Below are 13,696 nucleotides of genomic sequence, written 5' to 3'. Positions count from 1 at the left end.
TGGTGAGCTACAGATGGTCTGAGAGAGAGGGGAATTATGAGAATGTGACTGCATCAGTGTCCCCAGAGCTGTGTGTGTGGCTGTGGGAGTATCCAGGTCACTTGGGGTGGGATGGTGTGAAACGAATGGTGTTGAGCCTGTGGCAAAAGGCGGTTGGGGCAAGGTTCTTAAAGGTGACCTCTTGGGTTGGCGACAGCCCCCCTACTCCCCACCCTGGCAGGCTTTGTGCAGCAATGTGTGGGTGTAGCTGTCCCTGGAGTGTGGCTGTAGGTATGTTTGAGAAGGCGCAGGCATCCCAAGAAAGAACAAGTCGCCTTTTGTACGCATCCAGCCCCAGGCTGGGCTGGGCCCTCTCTGGGGGATCCCCTGTTTCCGCGCCCAGCTCCCCGCCCACGGACAGCGCCCCAGCCCCGCCCGCCACCTGATGAGGGGTGGCCAGGTGGTCTGAGCGCCCCCTCCCGGGGACCGCACTTCCGGCCTTGGGCAGGGGTCTGGGGCTTTCGGGCTGGGGGAGTGCCCGAAACCCTGACCCCGCCTCTCGTGACATCACTCCAGGTGCTACCAATCTCCAGGAGCCCTGCCCACGCCCTCCGCCCCCACTCCAGGCACCAATCTCTTGCTATCCGGAGGCTCGGTGGGTGGAGAAGGAGGCAGGGCCTGGCGTGTGGGGCTGGGAGACCACAGAGGGCCTCCTCCTTCCTGCTCTGGGAGGGGCTGAGCATGCGACCCTGAGACCTTGGAGCTCAGCTCCCTTTGAAGGAGCTCACAAGACCTCTCACAGGGAGCACTCTACCTTGCTCACCTATCCAAATCTTACCAGCTACCACCTTCTGCAGGAAGCCTTCCAGAACCGGCCTCGCCCTCCCCCGTCTTTTTTCTGATTACCTCCCCCCTTTTAGCGACTCTCTGTAATAACGGGATACCAGTATACCACTAACTAGCTGTAGTCCACTGATCAGTTTACTGCGTACCAAACTGCTCTGTGTTTTTCATGGAGTATCTTACCTGATGGATCTCAGATTGTTTTCTACTTTGTATTATGAGCCTTTCCCACCCACTGGATTGGGAGTTCCTCTGGGCAGGGGCTCCAGACACAGCCTGGCTCAGCATAGGCACTACTAGATGTTCAGGATGGATGATAGATGAAGGGAGAGGACCCTGTCAAAAGTCACGCAGAAAGTAGGTAGAACAACCAAAGCTAGAAATGGGGTTTCTTGGCCCCACTCGGGTTTTTGGTTCTGGTGTGTGACTGAGTCAGGAGTTGCACAGAAAGATGCCATAGACCTTCCTTTTTGCTATAGGAGGGCCTTTGTCTACCCTCCAAAGATCAGAAGAGCCCAGAGTCTGATCTCTGCAATCTATACACCTTGTACCAGGATCCCTGACTTCTGGGAGGCTGAGGTGGAGATGCTGGGGGAGCAGGGAGGGGTTTTGCAGGCCAAATGGGCAGTTCAGGGCCGTATTGTGGGCCCAGTAGTTGGGGGGGGGGTACTGGTTCTGGGGACATAAAGATTTAGCTTGCAGGTGGGAGGTTCCAAGTTGGGAGGAGTGTTGGGAGCCAAAGTATGTGGGGGTTCAGTGCAAGAGAGGCAGAGATTATGCTGGGCCAGCAATCCCAGCACCAAGCTGGCCCAGTGGAATGCTGGGAGGCCCGGGGGATGGGGCCAGGCAGCCAAGGTGTCTCCGGTGGCACAGAAGCAGTTAAGAGCTGCCTCAGCCCGTTCCTTCAGACAATTAGTGACATCTCGCTTGACAACACCACACTGAGCCGATGCAGACCTCAGCCCCCCTCCCAGCCCCCCCACGGCCGCTTCAGCTGTTTATTCTTGGGCTTTAACAATTGGGATTCTGACTTGGAGGAGCGGGCGCCCCGCGCTGCCCTCTGACCCTCCGTCGCCTTGGCAACTGGAGCCCGGTAGGCCTGGGCTCTGCGTTAGGATTACAGATCCTGAATTCACAATCTTGCTGCTCCCCTGCAAGCAAAAACAGCAGCAGCAGCATGCGGGATCTTCAGCTAGACTGGAGGGGATGGAGCCAGAGGGTCCCCAGGGGCTAGCCTGAGGCCCGGGTAGGAACCTGGGATGCCCACAGGCGACCTGTAGAGCCGTGCCCCACTGGCAGCCTCCATGGGGTGGAGCAGGGCCCAGAGCCCTCCTCAGCCCCAACCTCTTCCATCCTCTGTCTGGAAACTTTCTTCCTGGTAGAGCCCCGAGGGCAGGGGCGAGGCTTCTTCATCGCCGCCCCCCCCCCTTCTTTTCCCCTCAGTCAGCCCCCTACCATGCCCAGAACTCCAAGTGCCAGCCGACTGTGCCCCTGCAGTGCCTGCAGCCATGGCAACAGCCCCCCCCCACCAGCTCTGCTCCTTCCTTCCCCCCCACCGCCCCCCCATCAGCCAACTGCCCCAGCTGAAACCGGAGCCGATGCATCTGTGAGCCTCATGCCCAGACCCACATTCCATTTCTGTCCTCTGTCCCCCCCAGCTCTGGCGACGACATCTCCCCCCTCCTCATGCCCCCTCCCTCCTCACTCTGTGCTGTCCCCCCTCACACACATACACTCTATCACTTAGGGACTCCCCCCTTCTTCCCGCCCCATTCTCTGTGTCTCACCCTCTCCGACTGTCTCTCTTGGTCTCTGGGTGTGTCAATCCCTGTCTGTCTCCAGCTCCCTGTGGTGTCCTTAGTTCTCTGTGCCTTGCCCTGTCTGTGGCAGGCTCCTTCTCCATCTCTTCCCCTCTGTGTGGATCTTGCGCTCCCTTTCTCTCTCTCTCTCTCTCTCTCTCTCTCTCTCTCTCTCTCTCTGTCTTTGTCTCTGCCTCATCCTGCCTGTCTCTCTGTGTCTTTGTCTTTTTCTTCCTCCTCTGTCCCTCTCTTCTGAGTTCTCTCTTGCTGTGTTCCTTCCTCCAGCATCCTGTCCTCTGTCTCTCTCATCCCCTCCCTGCCCCATCTCCTTCTCTTTAAGCATCATTCTGCCCTGTGTCTTTTGCCCCCGTGCTCTTCCTCTTTCTCTCTCTTCCTGAATCTGATTCCTTACTTCGTTTTGCCCTCCCTCTTCTCTTCTTCTGACTCTCTCCTCTAATTACATAGATTTCTTTCAAGTAGTCTTCCTCTATTTTCCATTTGGTCATTTCCCTCATGGCCCCTGGGTTGGAACAGGGATGGGCCCCCCCCCCCCAAGAGTCACCCCAAAGGAGTCCCCTTTCAAATAGGGGCCAGATGCGCTGGTACCTTGTTGGGCATCTATAGTTGGATCTGAGGTGGGGAAGGGAGGTTCTAAGGTCAGAGAGCCTATAGGAGATGGGGTGCCAGATGCCAAGAGTGCCAGCCTTTCCAGGCTTTAAGAGCACAGACTCCATCCATCTAGTCTACCTTCTACCAGTCCAGGCCAGGGCAGAGAGTAGTTCCAGGGGCTGAGCTGGCCCAAGAATCCCCCTGGCTATAAGAACTCAAAGAAGAGCATGTCTGGGCCTCACCAACTCCTGGGATTGGTTTCCTCCCCTGCTATAATGATGGCTGTCTCCGACTGTGCCTCAGTTTCCCCCAGTGGCACAAGGGTACTACCCTAGCTCTATTTCTGACTTCTTTAAAGTACTTTGGGTTCCTGGAACAAAGTTAAAGCTATGCAGAACAGGGAAGGGTTAGAGTAACTTCTGCCCCCTTGCTTATCGACACCACGGGGACTCCAGCACAGAGGAATCTGTCTCAGGGTAGGGGTAGAATAAGGGTCTGGTCATCTTAAGTATGAGTAGGGGACTGTGCCCCACCCCACCGCCCCACCCCCAGGACTACCAGCCCCTGCTGTCAAGCCCTCTCTCCCAGTCTGGGCAGTGGCCTCTAGCCCTCTTTCCCACTCACTGTCCCTCTTCAAGGAATGAGCTTGGAATCATGGGAAACAGGCCCTGGGTTGGGGGTGCCAGGCCTCCAGGGCCTAGCCCTTGCCTCTGGGTGTGATGGGACCTGGTCAGGCAGACAGTTCTAGGACCCTGAGGTCTGGGCACTACTCACAAGGGGCCAGGCGGGGGAGTAGGGGTGCCTGGGGGAGGCGGGTTGCACGCAAGGCATGCTGGGCCCCCTCGGTGGGTGGGTGGGGGGGAACAAAGCTGGCATCGAGGCCTCAGCTAAAATTAGCCGCTTCCCTGCGCGGGAGCGAGCATGCCTGCCAGCCGCCCAGATCGCCGCTGCCTCGGCAGGCCATCTGTCGCCACGTTTTGCTCAGTCCCCCAGGGCTCCCCCAGCTCCAGCCATCCCCAGGGGCTAGAGGGACTCTGCTCTGAGACTGTCCCTGGCCAGGGCTCTGGGCTCTGCTGCTGTCATGCTGTGTGACCTCAGGCTAGGCCTGTCCCTCTCTGGGCTCCTGGACAACAAGCAGACTCTGCACACTGACATCCCAGACACCCCAGTCCTTCTAAGCACCAGATCCAGGCGCTGGTCATAGGCTGGTTTGTGGGCTGCCTCCTCCCTTAGATCTGGCCCTCTGGTCCAGTGTTTGAAGATGAGCCAAGTGGGGTTTAGGGTAAAGGTCGGGATGTATAGCAGACTCCCGTCAGTTTCCTTGGTCTTGACGCTAGGGCAGCTCTGTGGCCAACAGCACCCCAACAGCCTCCCCTTCCTCCCACCCAACTCATTATTGACCTCCAAGCAGTCTTAACAGAAACAGCTCCAGGTGGGAAACTGGGGCTGGAGACTGAGTTCAGCTGCTACTTACTTGCTCCATGGCTTGGACAAGTCTCTTACCCTCTCTCTTGGTCTATTTTCCCCCCTCGGTAAGAAGCTCCCATTTTTTGAGCACCTGCCCGCTTCGTATCACATTGTCTTGTGAGGCTGACATTACCATCCCCGCTTTACAGCTGAAGAAACTGAGGTACAGAAAGCTGAGGTTCCTTGTGAGGAAGCCGTGGAGTCAGGGACCGGACTGCTGTGTCCTCCTTCCCATGGCCCCCAGTGCTCTGCTTGCTGGTCTCCAGCCTCAGCTTCTTTCTGGCCCTTCCCTCGCTGCTGCCCCTTCCCCCTCCCCAAAAGCCATAGAGACTGAGCTGCTGCTGCTCCAAGGTCACTCAGCTTGGCCTGGGAGGAGCTCAGACTTGAACCCAGGCCCCTTGGCTCCTGGCCTCCCTCACTCTCTGGCCAGCGGGCTGGGCCTGTTCCCCGGGTGAGTCATGCCCCTGGACTTTGGCCTCCTTGTCAGGCTCTGTGGCCTGAATTTGGAGAGGGGGCCTTCATAAGGACTAGGGGCTCCGTGCAGGTCTGAAGCTGTCATCACACTCCCTCCTCAGTCCCGGGCCCTAAGGACATGGTAATAGCAGCCTCTAATCCACCTCCCCACCACCCATCTCTGAGAAGTCTTAACAGGAACGGCTAGCTCCTCAGGCCTCAGCAATAGCTGTCCCTCCACCACTCATGCTGCCCCCTTCCAGGATCACTACATTCAATTAGAAATGGGGCAGGGGTGGCAGCTTGGGGAGGTGGCATTTCCAGGTCGTCCGTGTGGCCAGGCAGCTTCCTTCCCAGCACTCCTCTACCGCAGCGCCAGGCAGACAGGTTACCCAGGAGGGAGGCCACAGCGCCTCCCCTCCTGGTGTCCAGGGACCAAGGTCACGCCCAGAGCCCTGTGCGCCTCCACCTCCTCCTGGGGCCAGTGGTGTTTATCACTGGGGCAACATGCGGCTGTGCCCGGCTCTGGCAGTGCTGGGGTGACATTCATGCCCTGTGAGCTGTGACGCCTCTGCAGGCAGAGGACAGCACCACCCAGGCTGGCGACAGTGATGGGGGAGCAGTGGGGGTGGGTTGTCACCTGTTCTGAAGCAGTAAGGGGGTGATATGTTGTGTGCCCCTCCAGCAGTCTGAAGGGAGGACTCATGGGGAAAGGGTGAGGTTGTGGGCAGGGGTCCTCTATACCTTCCTCACACCTGGGAGGTAAGGCGTGTGTGTGTGTGTGTGTGTGTGTGTGTGTGTGTGTGTGTGTGAGAGAGAGAGAGAGAGAGAGAGAGGTTCTCTGCATTTCACATCCCATCGTGGGTGTAGGAGTGCCTGGCTGCATGTTAGTTACACCATTGTGAGGGTGACAACCTGTGTCCCTATCTCCTGTTGTCTGGGGGTATCAGATGTGCCCATCTCACACTTTGGGCAAAGTGACAGGTTATGTACTTCGCTCATCCTGTTAGGCGGGTAGTTACCAACCCATACGCCTGTCTCTGACTGTTGGGTATGTGTGAGATGTCACCATGTGCCCATCTCATGCTGTTGTGGGGAGTGACATGTGTGATTATCTCATGCTGTTGGGAGGTTGTCAGTAACTTGGGAGCTTGTCTCTCACCCTAAAGAGACAACATGTTGCCCAGTGGTATGGGGCCCACAGTTGGCGGGGCCTTCCCGTGTAGACCACAGGACCCCAAAGGGCTGGCCAGGGGAAGCATTCAGAGCCGTGAGCACAGGGACAAGTGTGAGGGCGGCGGGGGGCGGGGGGGGTGTCTGAGTCCCACATGACCTGCCTTCTGACCCATGTGCCAACCCTTGGGACTATTTCCCAGAAGGAAGGACCCAGTGTTTTTCAGACGATGTGGCAAGCGGCCTCGGGCTGGGACAGAGGTGACTGGGGAGGTGGGGCACCAGGCAGGGTTGGCGTGGGGGTCTGTGTCCCTGCAGGCGTGGGGGGACCCCAGTCCCTGCCTCTTCTGCCCCTGAAACTGTTAAACTAATTAAGGCTGTGGAGCCGCAGGATTAATCGGGGCAGCTCAGCGCGGGCCGGGAGCTCAGGTAGTCGATTAGTGCGCCGCGGAGGATATTGGATTTCTGAACCGCAAGTCAGCACTATTCGGCCTGTTATCTCGCCGAGGCTCGAGGGTCAGGAGGCGGGAGGCTCCGGGCGTGCTGGCCGCCCCCACCCAGCCAGCTCTCAGCATCCACTCCCCCTGCCCACACGCCACCGGGGCCATCTCCGTGCCCTCACCCAGTCCCTCTCTGGGTGTGCCCTGCATCTCGCCCCGCTGTCACCCTCCCAGTCCCTTGACCAGTGCTGATCTCCCTTCTCTGTCCCTCCTGGTCTCACTCACACTCTGTGCCTGGGGACACCCACTCCCGGGCCTCTGACCTGCGTCTCCACCTTCCCGTCCACTGTGGCTGTCCCCCACCCTCTGAGCCCCTCCCCATCACCAGTCTCTGCCTCTCTGGCTTTTGTGTTCTTGTGTGCCTGTCACGCAGTTTCTGTCTGTCACTGCCTGTCTGTCTCTCATGTCTCTCTGTCTCAGTTTCTCTCCCTCTGTGTGTCTGTGTATCATTCTCTGTCCCTCTCTGTCTTTTCCTTTCCCTCTGGGGTTCAGTCTCCCTCTCTTTCTCTCTCCCACTCCTTCTCCCTCTCTCTCTCTCTTCCTTTCTCTCTCTCTCTCTTGTGTGGTCTCGGCTGGTGTCTGCAACCAGAACAAATCTCCCCCAGCCAACACCCCCTGAACAAGGAGGCCAGAGCAGCTAATGGGAAACATGTGATTCTGCCTTGCGCCTGGAGCACCGTGAAGGGAGCCTTAGTCCCAGCTCAGCCCCCCTGCCCCCCCTCCTGCATTCCCCCCACCACACTGCCCCCCTCCCAGCATCTCCCCCAGCCTGTGCGGGCACAGTTGCAAGATCCCCAGTTATTCCCATTTCAGGGGGTGTGGGGGGAGCTGGCATTTATCAGTTGGGGAGTATCAGGTTGTGGAGGGGCTGGGAGCAGCTTTGCTCCTTAGGTCCCTCTAGCCCGCAGGGCCAGGCAGACCCCATGCAGACTTCTTCCCCCCCCCCCCCCCCAACCACCACCACCATATGTAGAAGAACAGGGCCAAGATGAGCTGAGCTGTGGGGGCCTGGATGGGGGACAGCCAGTCCACCCCCACTGGAGGGCTCTGGGGCCACCCAGATTTCCATCTTTTCCGCCCTCCTGGGCCTCTGGAGAGCTGCAGAGGTGGGGGCTCCCAGAGGGCTTGGGAGCTGCCGGGCTGCATTTCTGTGCCCACCCAACCACGGGGAAAGGGGGGATGGACCAGAGGAGGGAGGCTCTGGCAGGTTGGAATTCTCCTTCTCTGCCTGTGGATAAATTGTCCCTAATCCAGGCTTGGGGAGTTGTCTGGCTCCTACAGAGAGAGAGAGAGAGAGAGAGAGAGAGAGAGAGAGAGAAGGCAGGAGATAGGAGGGAGGAGGGAAGCAGGCACACAAACACAGTGACACAGACACACACTGTTTCACAAAGGGTCTCACATGCAATGCACATGCACGCAGACACGCACCGAGGAGTTACACAAAGGTACTGCACAAACACTGAGGCACTATTGTGCTGACAGGCACACCATGGCACACAGACCTTCACACACATGTTGACACACATAGCTATTTTGGCACACACATACAGTGATATGGCACAAGGACCCACTGACACACACACAGGCACCCAATGACGAGGTTACACAACACACACGAGTGGACACACGCACCAGCGCATCCTGACCCACAGTAAAACAGACCCACGGGGACACTGTGACCAGACACACTGTCACACCATGACCCTGAAAGCCCAGAAAAAGGCAGAGGTAGGAGGGAGGTAACACTGATCCACAGTGACACCAGTGCCCGCAGTCACAGGCCTCGAGATTGGAAACCTGCAGGGACAGCAGAAGATCAGCCAAGCGCACCCCCCACACACACACACACACACATCCAGAGAGCTCTGAGACACCCCCCGCCCCACACACACACATCCAGAGAGCTCTGAGACAGGCAGAAGCCGGTTCAGCTCCTGACACAGCGCGATGCAGAGAGCCAGGCAGAGCATGTGCACACACACAGGCACACTCAAACCCAACCACAGCTGGGGTCAGGGTGCTCGCACAAAGACAGACACACATTTCTATGTCCTCATAGGCATGCAAACAGGCTCAGCTGGACACACAAACAAAGCTGAATAGAGCCGGATCAACACAGCCACACGTATAACTGAAGATACTGAACCCAGGTACACATCAGCCTTTCACACGTGCGCACGCACGCGCACACACACACACACACACACACACACGGCTGACCACACAGACTATAACTGAGCAAACCTAGGATCCTCTGCATGTACACTCTTAAACACATATGTATACACACAGACATTTAGAAACACACAGAGGCCAAAAAGACCCAGGAGCCCACATACAGGTGTATTTACCCAGACAGCTGAACATTCACAAACGTTCATTTACACAGGCACGATCTCTACCACACATACAAATTCCCAGGCAACCAGAACCTGTAAGCAGTCCATGAGGCCTGGTTCCCAGACCCCCTCTGGGCTCCAGTACAGACCTCGGGGAGGCAGACAAATGGGCAGGAAGCAGGAGGGTGGTGAGAAGGGCCATGGTTATTAAAGAAAACAAGAGACCTAACCAAGTTGCTGATGGAGAAGAGTACACGCCAGCTGCATATACACCCCGCGTGGAAATCTGCATTCACCATCGCTTTGAACAGCAATTCTCACACCTGCATTATAAGTAAGCTGTTAGCAATATACAGTTTCCCCAAAGCATTCCTCCCCATTCATAAGATCTCCCCATTTTGTAGATGAGAAAACCAAGAGCCAGAGAGGGTAATTGACTTGTCCGTGATCATATGGTGAGGGTTGAGCCAAGGACTGTGACTCCCAAAGGTCAGGTTCTTTCCACCGTAGCATGTGTGTTCATGTTCATGCATGTGGGTACCTACATATCCAATGATACTGTTTCCCAGTAGGAACCTGGGGTTTCAAGAGACAGGCTTGCCGTTCCCCAGCGAAATGAGATTGTACCTGATTCCACTTTTTGCAAGAGTGGACCCCATCCAGGACAGCCTCCTGGTCCCTCTAGCTGGCTCATCCTGTGACTGTGCTCATGCCTGGGGTGTTGTGTTTGCTTCCACAGATGGGAGCTTGCCTACCTGTCTACCCATTGGCCTGGACCCCAGAGCCTGCCCAGCTAAGTGCGTGCAGAGGGCCCCGGTTTCGGGGCAACTCTCAGGCTGCCGCAGGGACTACCCTGGAATCACTGGTGAAGACAGGCCTTTCCTGCTGAGTCGGACCTTGTCTGCATAGCCTGCTCAGGTAACAGTGTACAGGGAAGCCAGGTCTTTGCCTGGGCCACCACCAGGAAGTGGGGATCAGGGGGGACTTATTTCCCAGTTTTAGCAGGAATTCCACCCCCCAACCCCCAGCTTAGGCCAAAAAGAGGCCCTGGATAGAATCAAAATATATTAATTAACCCAACTTACTCAAAACTCCCCCATTATCCAGAAAGGGCAACTGAGGCCCGTGGACATACAGCAAGTCCCCACGAGTCCTGCCTCCTAGTCCGGGGACTCTTCCCGACACTTTGTTGACATGAGAGAACTGGGAAGAGAAAGGGGTTGTGACAATGACCAGAACGCAGGGCAGAGATGGAAACCAGAGTGCCTGATGTATGCAGCTGAACTCCCCCCACCCCCCAACCCTACTGGAGTTTGTGGAAGCAGAGAGCTGGGAGGCCAAGGTGAGGTGCTGGGAGGACCGGGGTCGTTCAAGTATGCTAGGTTACCCTCATAAGATGAGGCGGGGTGGGGGTACTGCCTGACTCCCTGCTTCTGGCCCAGTTTAGCCCACCCAGGCTCTAGAGCCACAGAGGCCAGGTGGGGCTGCCCTGCCCTGCAGAGGCAACTCCCTGAACTGACACATGAAGCCTCCGGGGTTCCAGGAAGCTCCCTAGAGCCCGGCCTGCCTGGGGACTCCACCCAACTTCCAAAAGAGCATTCCTGGGGCCTGAGGTCTGGGGGTGGGGCCTCCTGGGATGGTAAGGGTGGGAGGTGTGGCTATGGGAGGATGCAGGGCTGTGTGTACCCAACTGTAAATGCACAGGGCGTCTTGTGTGCCAGCACTCAGGCTGTGTGCAAACAGGTGTGTGTAGGGCTCTGTCCTTGGGTACACAGGGTTCTGTATACAGGAGTTAAATAAGTGGACTGGGCTAAGGGACGTTCGAGGGCTCGGTATGTACTACATTGGAGAGGTGAGTGTGCAGGATCCAGAGTGTATACTGGGTAGCTGCGGGGATGCTGCAGTGTTGTGTGGACCACACTGGATGGTGTATGTGTGCCGGGCGCTGGAGGGGTGTCTAGACAAGAATCTGACACACTGGGGTGATAATGTGGGCACCCTGGGATGGTGTGGAACGTGCACACAGGATCTCTCCCGCATGTCCCTGGGGAAGCTTGTGTTCAGGGTTCTGGGTGTACACTTGAGGGTGGTGTGTGCATGTGGCTCCATTTGTGCTTTGGAGGTGGGCTGGGCAGGCCTTCAGCTGAGCCGGGCTCAGCAGTGCCCAGCCTTGTGGCCAAATCGCTGAAGTCACTTCCTTTCCAGCAGCAACTTTCCAGGAGGAGGAGTTCTTCAGACCTGGGCGGGGAGGGGGGGGGGTGGAACAAGGAGCTCTCAGGGGAAGGAGGTGGGCGGGGGTGAGAGGCTGCGGGGAGGGCCTGGTGGGGCTGGAGGAGGGGTGTCCTCCGGGAGACAGAAGGAAAGACTAGGACAGGAGTCTGGAAGGGCCAAGGGCAGAAGGGGATGGGGGTGGAGCAGGGCGGGAAGCACAGTCCCTGGGTGACCTCGGAGGGAGGAAGGGAGGGCCGCCCGGCAGGGTGACCCTCAGGTTCAGCCAGAGCTGGCGGTGGTGCCCGCAACACCTGGCACCCAGGGCAGGGGGCTGGCAGGGGGCGGAGTCTAGGGAAGACCTGCTTGCCAGGTGCCCTGCTCTGGGCAGGAAGGGGGTGGGCGAGGGCTGCACAAAGGAGCTCTGTGTGGCTGGGGGTAGGGTGGGGTGGGGTGTGCTATACCGTGGGGGGGCCCTGATGACTCCAGGAGGCCAGGCAGGACTTGCTTCCCCTTGGGGGCATCAGTGGCTCTAAGGGGACACCTAGTGGCAAGGGAGGGTAGTGCATTTGGATGACTGAGGTGGGAGGGGGTAGAGTAGAAGGCAAAAATTAGAACTGGTGATGAGGATTGGGACTGTTGGAGTAGGATGCAGGGGAGGGGGCTCACTCTCTGGACAGTGTAGAAGTTTGTATCAGAGGAGCTCAACAAACCTAAATTCAGACCCCAGCCCTTCCATGTCCTGGCTGTTTATCCTCAAGGGCATTACTTAACCTCTCTGTGCCTTTATTTAAATGCCAAATAAGTGATGGCTGCCGTTATTATTTTCATCATTATTCTTCTTAGTAGGATTTTGGGCTGGAGTCTGGTAGGAAGAGAATCTTTAGGCACCGTTGGGTAGGTGAGAGGGGGCTAAAGGAGATTGAGAGGGGGGCTGCATATCCTGGGGGATAAAGGCCCCAAGGGAGGTGATGGGGAAGGGCCCACAGCAGTAGCAATAGCCCCTTTGATACAGTGTTTTCCCTCTGAGGACATCCCTGGGCCTTCAATCCAGGCTGGGAGGGAAATGGTGTTGGGGGGGTGGGGGAGGAGTGTGCCGGCTGGAGAGAGGGTCATGAGGCCGGAAGTGAGAGCTGGGGCTGGCAGCCTGGCTCCCCTGGGGAGGCTGTGGGTGGGGGAGGGGGAGGCGGGCTGGGGAAGGGGTGGGGTGGTCACAGCCGCAGCGGGGGAGGGTGGGGCTGGGGACTCAAGGATGTGGGCTGGCGCTTCCCGGCACTGTGCACAGCAGGTTGGGGCCCCCAGCCCCCCTCCCAGCCTGTTGGTGTCCCCACGGGCAGGCTCAGACACACTGACCCAGAAGCAGACTGTCAGACAGAAGGACCCTTTTGACTTTGTTCACAGACATGGGATAGGTGGTGCCCTTGGGAGGGGTCCAAGAAAATGGCTGCCTGGGTGTGGTGAGGAGGGGAGCCAGCTGCTTCCCTCAGATCCTGGAGGCTGCAAGAGAGAGCAGTGGACAGAGTCAGGAGGTCTGGCAGGAGGACATGCCCAAAGGTCCTCACGGGTGGGTGGAACAGAAGCAACCACTGGAGAGGAGGTTTTCTCTTTTGCCAAGATCACACCCTTGGGCCCCAAGTGGGAGGTCTCCAGAGCAGGGAGGTTTGGTGAGCCCCACCCTCAGGAAGGGAGACATCTCAAAGACTCTCAGGGAGCCATGGGTCAACCATACTGTTGGAAATAGGACTTGGAGATTCCACAGTCTGAGCCCCTTCCCTCCTTTGTGAGGTTCTTACCCACAGTCCTGCCTTCAAGACCAACAGTTGAGAGAGCCTGGCCTGGGAGGGGCCAGTCCACAGTCTACCACCAGTCATGGGAGAGAGTAGGACCCTGAGTGATGGAGTAGGCAGGGCAGGGAGGCGCAGCTGTGGCCTGGGAATTGCAAAGAGAAAAGGGACAGTGGACAGAGGGATGTTTTCTGTCTGGCTGGATAGGCGACAGAAGGGCTCTCTCCGTGCTCTTTTGTGGCCTTGGGCAAAGTCCCTTTCCCTCTTTGGATCTCAGTTTCCTCATCTGTAAAATGGGAAGAGCACAAGGTGGCACTAGAACAGGGTACCCATGGGGGAGCTGATTAAAAATACAGATTCCCAGATGTCCCTTCAGACCCGTGAGTCAGACTCCCCTGGACCAGGGCCTGGGTATCTGGAATGTTACACAGCTCCCCAGGCCCAGGGTTTGGAAGCCAAATGGCTTGGCGATTTTAAGGTTCCTCCCAGCCTTAAATTAGACCACAGCTCTAGAAGAAGGAGTGGCTGAAGGAAAGTTGCAG

At 57.6% G+C, this 13,696-nt stretch overlaps 1 protein-coding gene across 8 annotated transcripts in view; it reads left to right on the top strand.

Moving 5' to 3' along the window:
- The window catches only part of AHDC1 (AT-hook DNA binding motif containing 1), a 64,235-nt gene that overhangs the window by 33,054 nt on the left and 17,485 nt on the right, over positions 1–13,696 (top strand). For 7 of the 8 annotated variants that reach the window (XM_030325184.1, XM_030325182.1, XM_030325186.1 and 4 more), the window contains one exon: positions 9,902–10,080. The gene's annotated coding sequence lies outside the window, so the exon portion shown is untranslated. Of the gene's footprint in view, positions 1–8,162; positions 9,497–9,901; positions 10,081–13,696 lie in introns of those variants that run through there. The other variant, XM_030325190.1, reaches the window with a different exon arrangement.

The sequence above is a fragment of the Lynx canadensis genome, chromosome C1, assembly GCF_007474595.2.
Source record: "Lynx canadensis isolate LIC74 chromosome C1, mLynCan4.pri.v2, whole genome shotgun sequence".
In the NCBI taxonomy this organism is placed as follows: Eukaryota; Metazoa; Chordata; class Mammalia; order Carnivora; family Felidae; genus Lynx; species Lynx canadensis.
Note: the sequence above shows the minus strand (reverse complement) of the source record. Positions and strands in the feature narration are given on the sequence as shown.